Raw genomic sequence first — 12,326 nt, forward strand, 5'->3', positions numbered from 1 at the left:
ATTGAATAATGCTTTTGGATTGTCTTGCCAATTGCAGACCTCCCACACCTTGAAGGTGACCGGCAACATTTTGCAAAGGCCAATGTGCTGGCCAGTCTTGTACTGGAATCACTGTGCAGTCTGCACCAGTGTCTACAAGCATCTCAATGTGTTTTGACTCCCCACCTCCACTGACATTGCACCATAATTTGGGTTTATCTTTCCCAATAACTTGGACCCGGGCGACTGTGGGCCCTTGTTTTTCGATATTTTCAGGTAAAGATGGCACAGGGATAGCTTGTGCAACAATTTGTCCCTTGGGAAGAAACAGGAGTGGGTGGAAACAGTGCAGGCCGAGAACAAATTGCTCAGGATCTGATGTTGTCATTCCCGGAGCAATTCTGATCTCTTGTGGTGTGTGTTTGGTGTCCCCAATGACGATGTACTTACAACGAATTCGGTTCCAAGTACCCTTCTGTTCAGGATTTACAGAGACAAAATGCCAGTCAGTGTCCTCCAGGAGAAGTGACTCTGTCAGCTGCAACCTGTAAGGCTCATTGACAGAAGCCGTGGTTAACACAGGATCACTTAAATCATAACAAAGGTTATTTTGTTTCATTTCAACAGCGTACTAGCAGACTTGGTCTTTGAAGCACCTGCTTCACTTACACAAACATTAATATTATCGCGCGCTTGATTTGTTTTGCTACCCTTATTCCCCTGGCCTGCTTTTTTTATGTCTGCACGCCTGGCAGGCCGGCGCTCGCTTTTCAGTTTTTTTGTTGTTGACCCCCAGCGGGGGCTTGTAGTTCTCCTCCCCTGCCATTTCTAAATTCATCAAATTCCCTTTTCAGGGGGCACTGGTTACTCCAGTGCCCTAGGTTATTACAAAGTAGGCATGGTTTTGTGGGCTCAACTATTGCTGGTCTCCGCTGCTGCCCAGGGTACTGCTGTGCTGAGGGGAAAGGCGCAGGGCTGGCAACGGCGACACGCTGAGGTGGTCTTGGCAGCAGCCTTGGTCTGGAGTCTTCAGCCACACTCATCAGAGGCACTTTCCTGTTACAGACTAGAAGCATGTCTTTTAATGTAGGAGTAAGTTCCGTAGGAAGGCTCAGGATTGCCGCTTGACACTGTGCATTTGCATTTGTAAATGCCATTTCCTCTAAAATTGCTTCTCTAGCATTTTCTTTTTTAACTTGTATTTCAATAGCTCTAGTTAACCTTTCTACAAATTTCACAAAAGGCTCTGATGGTAGCTGTTTAATTTTACTGTAGGGCTCAAAAGGCCCCTCAAGTTGGAGGGAAAAGAATGCTTTTTCAGCTGCTTCTTTTACTTTCTCGAGTGTTTCTGCAGGAATTGAAGTAGCTTGGATTGAGGGGGAAGACCATTGGCCCTCACCACAGAGGTGCTCAATGGTGATAGGGTTACCACTGTTGTCTTTGGCTGTATTTGGATCAGCATGCAAGCCTAGGAGAGCATCTTTTAGCAGTTGTTTCCATGCTATTTCCCATAATTTGAATTCCGTGGAGGTCATAAGACAGGAGAAAAGCTGTTTTAAATCATGTGGAATTACCACAGTCCTACTCAATTCAGAATTTAAAAGGCCACGGAAAGATGGACTGTGTGGACCATATTCTTTATGAGATTTACAGATCTCTTTAATCAATTGTCGTCCAAAAGAATTCCAAATAGCAGTCGGGGCTGCCCCCCCTTGTGCTGCAGGCTGAAAGGTAACAGGAGCCAGTGACAACATGGGATTATGCATTGAATCTGCTGTTCCCTGCTCTGTATCCCTTGAAACAGAAGCATTGGGATCACAGCTACAGGTTTGGGGACCGGCAGTGGGTGTGTCCCCACCGTGGGAACCCGAGGAGGGGGCGGGGACAGGGGGTTGGCAGGGGGCGGGGAAACCGTGGGAACAGGGGGCGGGGTCAGGGGGCAAGCAGGGGGCGGGGACACCTGGTGACATCACGTCAGCAGACGCCCCTTGGGAGGAGTAAAGAGGCGGAGCTGAGGGTACTGCAGGAAAAGGGGGGGAAGGGGGGAAAGGGTCAGGAGGAACAGGAGGAGAGGGGGATGGGGCTGGAATTTTGGGATATTTAAGAGGATTTTGGGAAGAAGAAGACCAGGTTTGGGAAGATGCCACGTGGCATCCACCATTTTGCGGACCCCCTAGGGACTGGGGGCCATTTTGGGCATCACTGCTCTCCGGAAAGCTGACTCTGGTTTTCAGAGGAGGGGACACAGGGGATTGGGAAAGGTTCCACGCAGCCTGGCCAGGGCCTTGTGGACAGGGCAACTCAGGCATTTCAGCAGACTCTGAGTCGACTTCCCAATGAGTTTGCTCTCTTTAAAATACCAAGTTTTGGGTAAAGAGGTTTAGGGGTTTTAGAGCTAGGAGAGGGAGAAACAGGGAGAGCAGAGGTACATGGCTTGGCATTTGGCTTTATCTCCATTTCCTTTTGTTTGAGCAATGCTGTTCGAATTTGTAAACTCCAGAACACAAATTTAGCTGAGGGTACATTGCCAGATTGTCCTAAGGTTATCAATTCATTCCCAACTTTATCCCAGAATTGAATATTGTGGATTTCTTCAGGGGAAATTTTTGGGAAGTGGAGGAAAAGCCATCTTATAAACTGTTTCAATTTTCCTTTAGAGAACTTCACATTACCACTGTCTAAAATGCTAACAATATTATAATACACTCCTTTTTGTACAATGCTGAGTTTGGAACCCATGTTAGATGTAAAAAGCAAAGTACTGAATCCTGCCTGACCAAAAACAAAGCTAAAATCAGCTACCGATTTCTAAAAAAAACCACAGATAGGAAGCGATAACGAACAGACAAAGCTTCACAATGCAGCTGTGTACACTGCTTTTAAAATTCCCGGGCAGCAGCAGCAGGGCACGCCCTGCCGAACCGAGGTGGAAACAAAGCCTCCCCCGCCGTGGAAAGCAGCCCCCCCGCGGAGCTGAGAGAGCAGCCTCCCCCACGCCACGTGGCAAGCTGAAACCGGGGCCCCCCGCGCCGCGTGTGCCGAGAACACCCCCCCCCCCCCCCCGCACCGAGAGAGGTCCCCCGGCCACGTGGAAAGAGAGCCCCCCCCTCCCCCGCACAGAGAAAGAAAGAGAGTCTCCCGCGGCGAGAGCCGAGAGCCCCCCCCCCTCCCCCGCACCGAGAAAGAGAGAGGGATTTCCCGACCACGTGTAGAGAGCCCAGCACGCTGCGCTGCCAAGCGGGGGGGAAGGGCAGAGAGCAATCCCGCCGCTCTCCAAAAGACAGTGAAACACGCGGCAGAAAGCTAAAGCTAGAACGCAATGAATCCCTCTGTGGGGCTGCGCAGCCAAAAATGCAAAGGCAAAAAAAGGAACAGAACACACGGCAGAGTCTGTTTTTGAGCTTCTGCTCTACCGAAAGCAGAGATACTCACCTGAAATGGAAGCTGAAGCTAGCTGGGTACAGGCAGGTCTCCTCACCGGACAGGACCTCTCTATGGCAAGAGAGGCTACCCTGTCCTCCCTCTGGAAAATCTGCTCACAACAAAGGAGCTGGGCTTTCCAGAGGTGCCGGACAATCCACGAAACTTCTTCTGGGAATATTCCCAAAGTCTCTAGCTGAGGGCTATGCAGCCAAAGCCCTTTTCAGCTGGATGCACGGCTGCCAGAAGCTTCTCCAAGGTAGTGAAAGTCCGTTCTCGGGCTGCAGAGTCGCTTGCCCACCTAGGGACGCCAGTTATTGGAATAAAAATCCCAATATTACCAGTTAGATGGTGCCTGGGCCAGTGTGACCCTTGCTGCTGGGCCAAAGGCAGCAACTGCGGTGTAACACCCCAGAGATACCTTGGCTGCTGGAGATTGCAGCAGGGCACTGAACAAGTCCAGGCTTGTCAGGAACTCCGTTTACCTCAGGAGAAAGAGCTTCTGGCGATGGTGAAGAGAAAAAGGAGAGGATTCCGCTGGAGGGTTTAATGTCCAGAAGTTTATTCCATGGTTACAGAGGTCTGGACGGGAGCAGCTGCTCCAGCAGAATAAAGCTGCATGGTCAGATTACCTTTTTAAGCTCCCGGGGCAGGGGGAGGGGAGGTACAGGTGAGCCACCAACCAGGTGAAAGGGGCGGGGTCTCAAGGGACGAGGGGCACCCAGACAGGCAAACGACCCCTGGGCATAGGGGCATCTTTTGAACTTGACCAACCACATGAGGCCTTGCTGGAATGTTAAGCCTGATTGACAGGACTGACTCAGCAAGGGGCGAGGGGGAAGGGAGAGGGGGATGTTGCCACACCTGGGGAAGGGACCCGGAAGCTTAAGACACACTGCAACAATTAGTGAAGTTGTGGACAGTTATTGGTGCTCGAAAGCATTCTTACTTCATCATACACATTCGCAGCCATACATCATTACCAGGATTTTTTGCTGAAGGCAATGCCTATGTTGACTCTTTAGTAGCTGCTGCTGCAATCAAAACTTTACCCAATGTGTTGCAGCAGGCAATTTTATCCCATCAATTTTTTCATCAGAGTGCTCAAGCTCTACAGCAGCAATTCAAATTGTCTACTGCCAAAGCAAAATCTATTCTTTCCTCTTGTCCCAACTGTCATATGACTCATGTCACTTAGTATTATGGTACCAACCCTAGAGGTCTTTCTGCGTTAGAAGAATGGCAAACTGATGTTACAAAAATGCCAGAATTTGGTCACTTTAAGTATGTTCATGTTACAGTTGATACTTTTTCTCATGCAATGGTTGCTTCAGCATTCACAGGAGAAAAAACTCGAGATGCTATTCGTCATTTTTATCATGCCTTTTCTATTCTAGGTGTTCCGTGTCATGTAAAAACAGATAACGGCCCAGCATATGCTTCGCAGAAAATGCAAGCATTCTTTCGTGCCTGGGGCATTGAGCATTCAACAGGTATTCCACATGTCCCCACGGGTCAAGCAATTATTGAAAGAGCTCACGGACTTCTTAAACATCACGTTCAAAAACAAAAAGGGGGAATGCAACAGCAGTCACCTCAAGTGAGATTAGATAAAGCTGTTTATGTGTTAAACTGCTTGCATCCCCTACCTGACTCACAGTTATCTCCAATCTTTTGCCATTTTTCTTCTTTGAATTCTAAGCAACCAAATTTCCATAGAAATGTCAAGGTATGGGTCAAAGATTTGATTACTGGTATATGGTCTGGTCCAGTGGAACTGATAACCTGGGGGAGGGGTTATGCTTGTGTTTTGACAGATAATGGTCCTCGATGGGTTCCTGCTCGCTGTGTCAAACCTTACCTAGAGCGTGCGGGAAAGGACAGGATCGATGGTTCCGCAGCTGAAGCAGAACATGCAGATGACACTGGCTAAGACCATATATCAGTACTTAAAGATGGATGAAGGACAGGAACGATTGTATTAAGAATGGGAATTTTGTTGATGGTTGTGATTGTGATTTTGTGTGTCCCCTCTCTGCTTGGGTTTTTGCAAAGGGCCCTGCAAAAATCCACAGCAGCTGTATTTACAGTTCAAAAACAAAAAAAGGGGGAATTGTGGAAGGGGCTAGCAGCGGGCCTGTTAGCTAAAGGAGCGAGAAGTAAGAAGAAGAAGAAGCTGATAAGGAGCTTTCTCCAAGGCCGTAACCAAGGAGAACGAGAGAAGAAAGATAAGAGCATTCTGCAGCTGGAAGAAGCATTTTTGGAAAGTTAGGTGGAGTCAGAGTAACTTTTCACCAATAGCATGATATTGAATTATTGTGGCCAATAGCTAAGGTAGAAGAAGGGTAAACAACTGGAAAGTGTATAAAAGATCAGCCATTTTCACTAATAAAGTGTTGCCAACTGTTGCCAACTGAGACTGCTTGTGGTCTCTTCTTTGTGTCGTGACCGTGACCGCCTCGACTGCGACAGTTGGAGGATAGGATTTTTCCTTTTTTTTTCCTTTCTCTCAGGAAATTTTTTCCCATTTGTTGCCGAAGAGATGATAACAATGGTGCTTAAGAGAGACAAAGGATATGGCCAAGATGGGGGGAAGGGGTGCAGCTGGCTACTGTCTCTTAGCCTGGGGGGCTTTCTCTTGGGAAGGGCAGAGATACTGCAAGATTTTGGCTGGGGGGTCAGGGGCTGGGCTTGGCTTCTCTCTTGCTCTCAGGACTGGAGGTGAGCCAGTTGGACTGCTGCTGTGAGTAGAATTAGCTGCCACCTCAGAGTTCTGTCCTGAAACGCTTTCTCCTTACTGTGGGTGAGCTTCTGCTCACAATAGCAGCTGTTGAACTGGGACCTTTCCAACACCCAACCTCTCTGGGAAGGGGACACCTCCCCCCTCTCCCTACCTGGAGGGAGCATCTTCCTCCGGCTTGCAGCAGCTATTTGTGGAAGTCCACCTGCCGCTGCCCAGCCCTGCTGTTTTTCTGCTGCTGCTCCGGGCTTTTTTGCTACGCTTTAACCTGACATCCCATGTCCACCTGGCATGGCTCTGGAGATTTTACTACATTTTGTTTGTCACCCTGGGTGTGCTCGCCTCTGCTGTTCCAGCCTGCTGCTACAAGGTCCCTGCTACAGTCCACTTCACCATCCGGAGGGGCACTGGGACTGGCTGCTCACCATGAGTTTGTTAAAAATAGGTTAGAAACTGTTGTAAAATAGTTGATAATTGTTAAGCATGTACTGTTAGCTTGGTTATGGCAAAAGGGGTTAAAAGGGTAGTTATAAGAAATATGGTACTCAATGTACCATATTACACCTTAGTAAAGTGCACCACTCCCCAAGCAAAAGAGCCAGCCTGGACAGAACTGTAATGGGCCAATCAAGCACCTTAAACCTTCATACAAATGAAGGATCCAAAAAGAAACCAATCCAAAGGGACAAAAAACAGGATAAAAAGGAGCATCTGACCCAGGGAAGCTGTGCCGCTCCACCTGGAACATCGGGGACATTGCTGCTGAAGAAGACTCAGCGCTGGCGCTGCAGAATCCTTGACGGGAATGCTCCTGCTCGGCCAGCAAGCCCCCATTCTTTAGGCCTTTTTATTATAATGAATGCTGAAATCACTTTAGTACCGGGAGTCTGGTCCCCGTTTTTAACACGTTTGTACAGGAAGCGCCTTTTCTCTCTCTCCGGCTGGCCTACCTGCCATTAACCACATGCAGAGAGGCAGCTGAGCTAGTGCCACAGCACCCCCTGCAGCCGCGGAAGAATCATCTGACCTGCCCTGCCTGTCTGGGAGCCAACAATGCCCCTGCCAGCTGTGGCCATAACAACACCAAAGGGGAAAGTGCTTGACAGCTGAGAGAAGGCTTTTACGGGGTTTTTGGTTTTGTTTCTTGTTGCTGCCATTGTTGTTTGCTTGTCTTGTTTTATATATATATATATATATATATATATGTATATATACACACACACACACTAGTAAAGAACTGTTATTCCTTTGCCCATATCTTTGCCTGAAATCCCTGTAATTTCAAAGCTATAATAATTTGGAGGGAAGGGGTTAACATCTTCCATTCCAAGGGAGGTTCCTGCCTTCCTTGGCAGACACCTGTTCTTTAAACCGGACACCTGCTTGCTGCACCAATTAAAATATAAGGCCCCAAAAATTCACTCAACAAGCCTCTTAAAAGGGCTGACAGATTTTTTCATGTACTCCGAGTTAGATGCATGAGAGAAATATCAACAAGATATTCTCAAGAGGTTCAAACAACACAAAAACTTTACTGGCAACTTCAGAAAATCAAAGAAATTTGTGATAAAAGTTTAGGACAGCACTCAATCACCATAAGGCATTTCACAAAGCATCAACTTAGCCCATTCAACTTAGCAAAGTTCAAGCCCATCCAATTTTAAGGTTCTCAAAACTCCAAGAAGAGGGAATTAGAAGAAAAGAAAGAGAAAGAAAGAAAGAAAGAAAGAAAGAAAGAAAGAAAGAAAGAAAGAAAGAAAGAAAGAAAGAAAGAAAGAAAAAGAAAGAAAGAGAAAGAAAGAAAGGATACAGAAAAGAATGAATATAGCTACCACTCCTGGGTTCCAGTGTTGTCTCAGCTGATAGAAAATCCAAGGGGACGTAGCATCACAATGTGCTCACCTCATGTTCTGCCTTAAGTGCCCTTAGGCTTCCTGGGCCCTTCCCCTGGGTGGGACTTTTTGTCACCTGGCCACTCTGGGGCTTTATTTGGGCTCCAGGGGTGGGATGTGGATCATTGCTGCCAGTGTACCAGTGATCAGTGGCCACTATGGGGCTGGACTACAGGCCATAGGGGGTGGGGTATGCAGAGCAGGACAACATCTCACCACTGCAAGGCCCAACCTGCCCCTTCTTTCACATACATGCCCAAAATGTTTCAAGACAGCAATCCTTCCAGTGTCTCACATGTGCCCTTACAAAGCATCTCTCCCTATCTTTCTTGTAGTTGAAGGACTACACATTACAGAATTATAATTGGCTTCTAGGGACAAAATTTCTCAAGCAATCTGTCTTTGTGGACAAGAAGGCCAATGGTATCCTGGCATGCATTAGGAAGAGCATTGCCAGCAGGTTGAGGGAGGTGATCCTGCCTCTCTACTCAGCCTTGGTGAGGCCACATCTGGAGTACTGTGTCCAGTTCAGGGCCTCCTGTACTGGGTTTTCATGGCAAGCCTTTGGTAGAGAGGGGGCTACAGAGGTGGCTTCTGTGAGAAGCTGATAGAAGCTTCCTCCATGCCTGTCAGAGCCAATGCCAGGTGGCTCAAGGATGGATGTGCTGCTGGCCAAGGCTGGGCCAATCAGAAATGGTGGTAATGCTTCTGTGATAACATATTTAAGAAGGAAAAATGTTATTGCACAGATGTAATTGCCCTCAGAGAAGAGAGGAGTGAGAATATATGAGAGGAACAGCTATGCAGACACCAAGGTCAGTGGAGGAGGGGAGGTAGTCCAGGCACTGGAGCTGAGGTTCCCCTACAGCCTGTGGTAAAGATCATGGTGAAGCAGCTGTGTCCCTGCAGCCCATGGAGGTTCACAAGGATGCAGAGATCCACCTGCAGCCTGAGGAGGAGACCCACACCACAGCATGTGAATGACAGAGAGGGCTGTGAACCTGTGGAAAACTGGTGCAGGAGCAGGCTCCTGGCAGGGACCTATGGACCTGTGGAAAGAAGAGTCCATGCTGGAGCTGGTTTCCTAGTAGGACATATGACCTTGTGGGAGATCTGTTGCCTAGAATCCGAAGAAATTTCCAAACAATATTAGGATTGATAACATAAAGAGCAGTCTTTTAATGAAAGCTTTCAGGTGCACAACATGCAGCCATGTGCACCAGCAGCATGGGTTTTTCACAATTTTTATAAGTTTAACCAATCAGTATATCTGGCAAGTACATACAATAGGAGACTGGTTGTACTGGTAACCCACCTTTGAGCCTGCCCCATTGGAGCCCCTCCAAAGGTTCTTAGCCCTATATTTTGTTATGTCTTCTGGGTGCTGGTGCATAACAAGATGTCTTTGTTAGAAATTCTTTTCTTGTAAATAAGACTAAAAAGAATTTCAAGGAAGTGGCATAATGTGTGAGAAAGGGTAATTTACTATTCTAAAATCTGAGAAAGTGCTAGAAACTATGCAGCTATATATCAAAAATCTACAAAGCTACAAATAATTAAAAATCTAAAAGTCTTCAGGCATCAGATCCATGCTGGAACAGGCTGTTTTTGAAGGACTGCACCCTTTGGAAGTGACCCACATTGCAGCAGTTCATGGAGAACTGTTGCCCATAGGATGGACCCATGTTAGAGAAGTTTTTTAAGGACTGTCTCCCATGGGCGGAACCCCATGCTGGAGCAGGGGAAAGACTCTTCTCCTTGAGCAGTGACAGGAGCAAAGTGGGATGAACTGACCATAACCCACATTCCCCATCTCCCTGTGCTGCTGTTGGGAGGAGGTAGAGCTTTGGAAGGAAGGAGGGGTGGGGGGAAGGTGTTTTTAAGATTTATTTTACTTCTCATTATCCTGCTCTGATTTTTTTTTTTTTTTGCAATAAATTCAGTTAATATCCCCAATTCAAGTCTGTTTTGCCTGTGACACTATTTGGTGAGTGATTTTTCTCAGACCTTCTCTCAACTCATGAACCTTTCATTATATTTTCTCTCCCCTTTCCAGTAGTGGAGGGGAATGATAGAGCAACTTTGGTGGGTGCCTGGCATTCAGCAAAGGTCAACCCACTACAGCTCACTACAGCTCCTCAGTACAAGAGAGATATGGAGTTCCTGAAGCATGCCCAGTAGAGGGCTACAAAGATGATTAGGTGACTGGAATATCTCTGTCAGGACTTAAAGAATGCAGTGAAATGTCTCAAAACATAAGATAAGCCCCCACAACAGGCACAGATGGCAAAAAGGAAGGTGTTAATTCCAAGCCTAAACAGAGTTTTGGAATTAGCACAGTAGACAAAATTCCACCGAGCTGTGGGAACTTGTGATAAGCCCAGATGGCAAGAAAAGGAAGATGCTGGGCCTGGTGAGGCATATCTGGGTAACCTACCCAGACGAAAATTCCCACCATGGCAAACTGTGGGAAAGGAAACCACTGCTTACATCCATTCCAGCCCAAGTTGCGTAAATAGCATCTATGCTCTGTGGATACTTGGGACTTGGACTTTATAAAAGTGGCACCACCAGAAGAACACTTTGGGACTCCCATCACCAAGAAGACCAGAAGGGACAGCAGGATGCCACAGGAACCCATGTGGTGGTGTCTATCTTTACTCAATATGTCTCTCTCTTTCTTTCCCCCTCCTAACATCTACTGTTAAATAAAATGTGTACTATTGACTTTGGCATGTTGTCTCATTTGCACCTTTATTTGGGCAGAGGCATCTTTTAATAATCAGATCATAACATTATTTTGGTGTCAGAAGTGGGATACTGTTTGCTGACCTGAAGTGCCTTTGACAATAGTACATTTTTCCTCTGAGGGAAATCTGGTGTAGTTCCTTTTGTAGGAACTTTTGGAAATATTTGCTGCAGTAGTCCCTCTGACGAAATTTTGTGTGTTAATTTTTAGAAACTTTGCCATAGCCTTCCTCTGAAGAGGTTGTGTTAACTTTTGAAAACTTTGCCTAGGCATTGCCTCTGAGGGAATTTTGTGTGGGTGATTGGGTAGTTCCTTCTGTGAGAGTTTTTGGAAACTTTGCTATGAATTGTGTCTGAGTGAATTTGTAATTCCCTCTGTGGGAATTCTGGCAGAAAATGGCTATCCTGTATGGCCAGTGTAAAGAAAATATTTTGTTGTCCTTGGAAAATTTTAGTTGCCACTCTACCCCTGGAGTGGAGTTGGTGTGAGAAAATTGGGATAATGTGCAACTAGTTACTTAGAAATCTGAAAGTGAAATAATGCTACCTTTCCATGATTTGGTGAAAAATTGTTCTACCAGTTACATGAGGAAAAGGGAAAAAAGTGCAGGCAGAGGCACTGCTTACTGCTAAACTCAAAAAAAGACTCCAAGCAGAGACACTGTTAGCTGACTAGTGCACTCCTAACACAACTTAGGAGGCTTCAAACTGAGCTTTGGAATGTGCATGAAAGAGAGAGAATATTACAGGAAGGATTGCAAGATGTAGAACCCATAACATTATCAGAAATATGGCCTTGTGACTCAGACCTTTTGTTGTGTTCAGTGGACGAGTTGAGGGAATGTAACTGAATCTATAGTTGCCCTGATAAAGAACAAAATGTAATATTTGCATTGACATCTGATAATGAAGTAGCATGCCAACCCTTAACTAAGCCTGGCCATAAATCAGATGAGATTGAAATCCAGTCAGTATTACTTTTTCAGTAGAATGTTGAGAGGCTAAGTGTGCTTCCTGAGCAGCAAAAAGTTAAAATTACTGGAGTAAACTGAGCAAATAATATCTTTGAAACTGATAAGGTTCATTGATGACCCCCAGATGAGAAGAGGAAATCTGTTAGCCTAAACACTAAAAGAAACCCAGAGTCTGCATTCCCTAATTCTAGTATATCACAATACTGGATTTTTGCTACAACGCAAAATAAAATTTCTGAAGTTATCGCTAATTTGGCTTTACTAACAGCTGCAGTAATAATTTTTGCAAACCGAACAGCCAAAATACTAACAGCTGCAGTCGGCAGTGATTAGATGTTCTTCTAATTCTCTTATCTGGACAGTTTATTACAAGAAATTGAATAACAATACTTCACCTTTAACTGCTGCTATGCTAAATTTTGTGGGACTGGTAACTCAAATTCAGAGAGCTTCCCACTTGTGTATGGCAGGACAAGGGCAATACACTTTTAATAGACTCCGGCAGGAGTCAGATACTGTGCTTGCCAAACTTACAGTTTAACTGCCCCCGGACATAAAGTTAACCAGAGGAAT

The sequence above is a fragment of the Melozone crissalis genome, unplaced genomic scaffold (genome assembly GCF_028551555.1).
Source record: "Melozone crissalis strain CALT ecotype California unplaced genomic scaffold, PUWL_Pcris_2 ptg000049l_1, whole genome shotgun sequence".
Taxonomy (NCBI): Eukaryota; Metazoa; Chordata; class Aves; order Passeriformes; family Passerellidae; genus Melozone; species Melozone crissalis.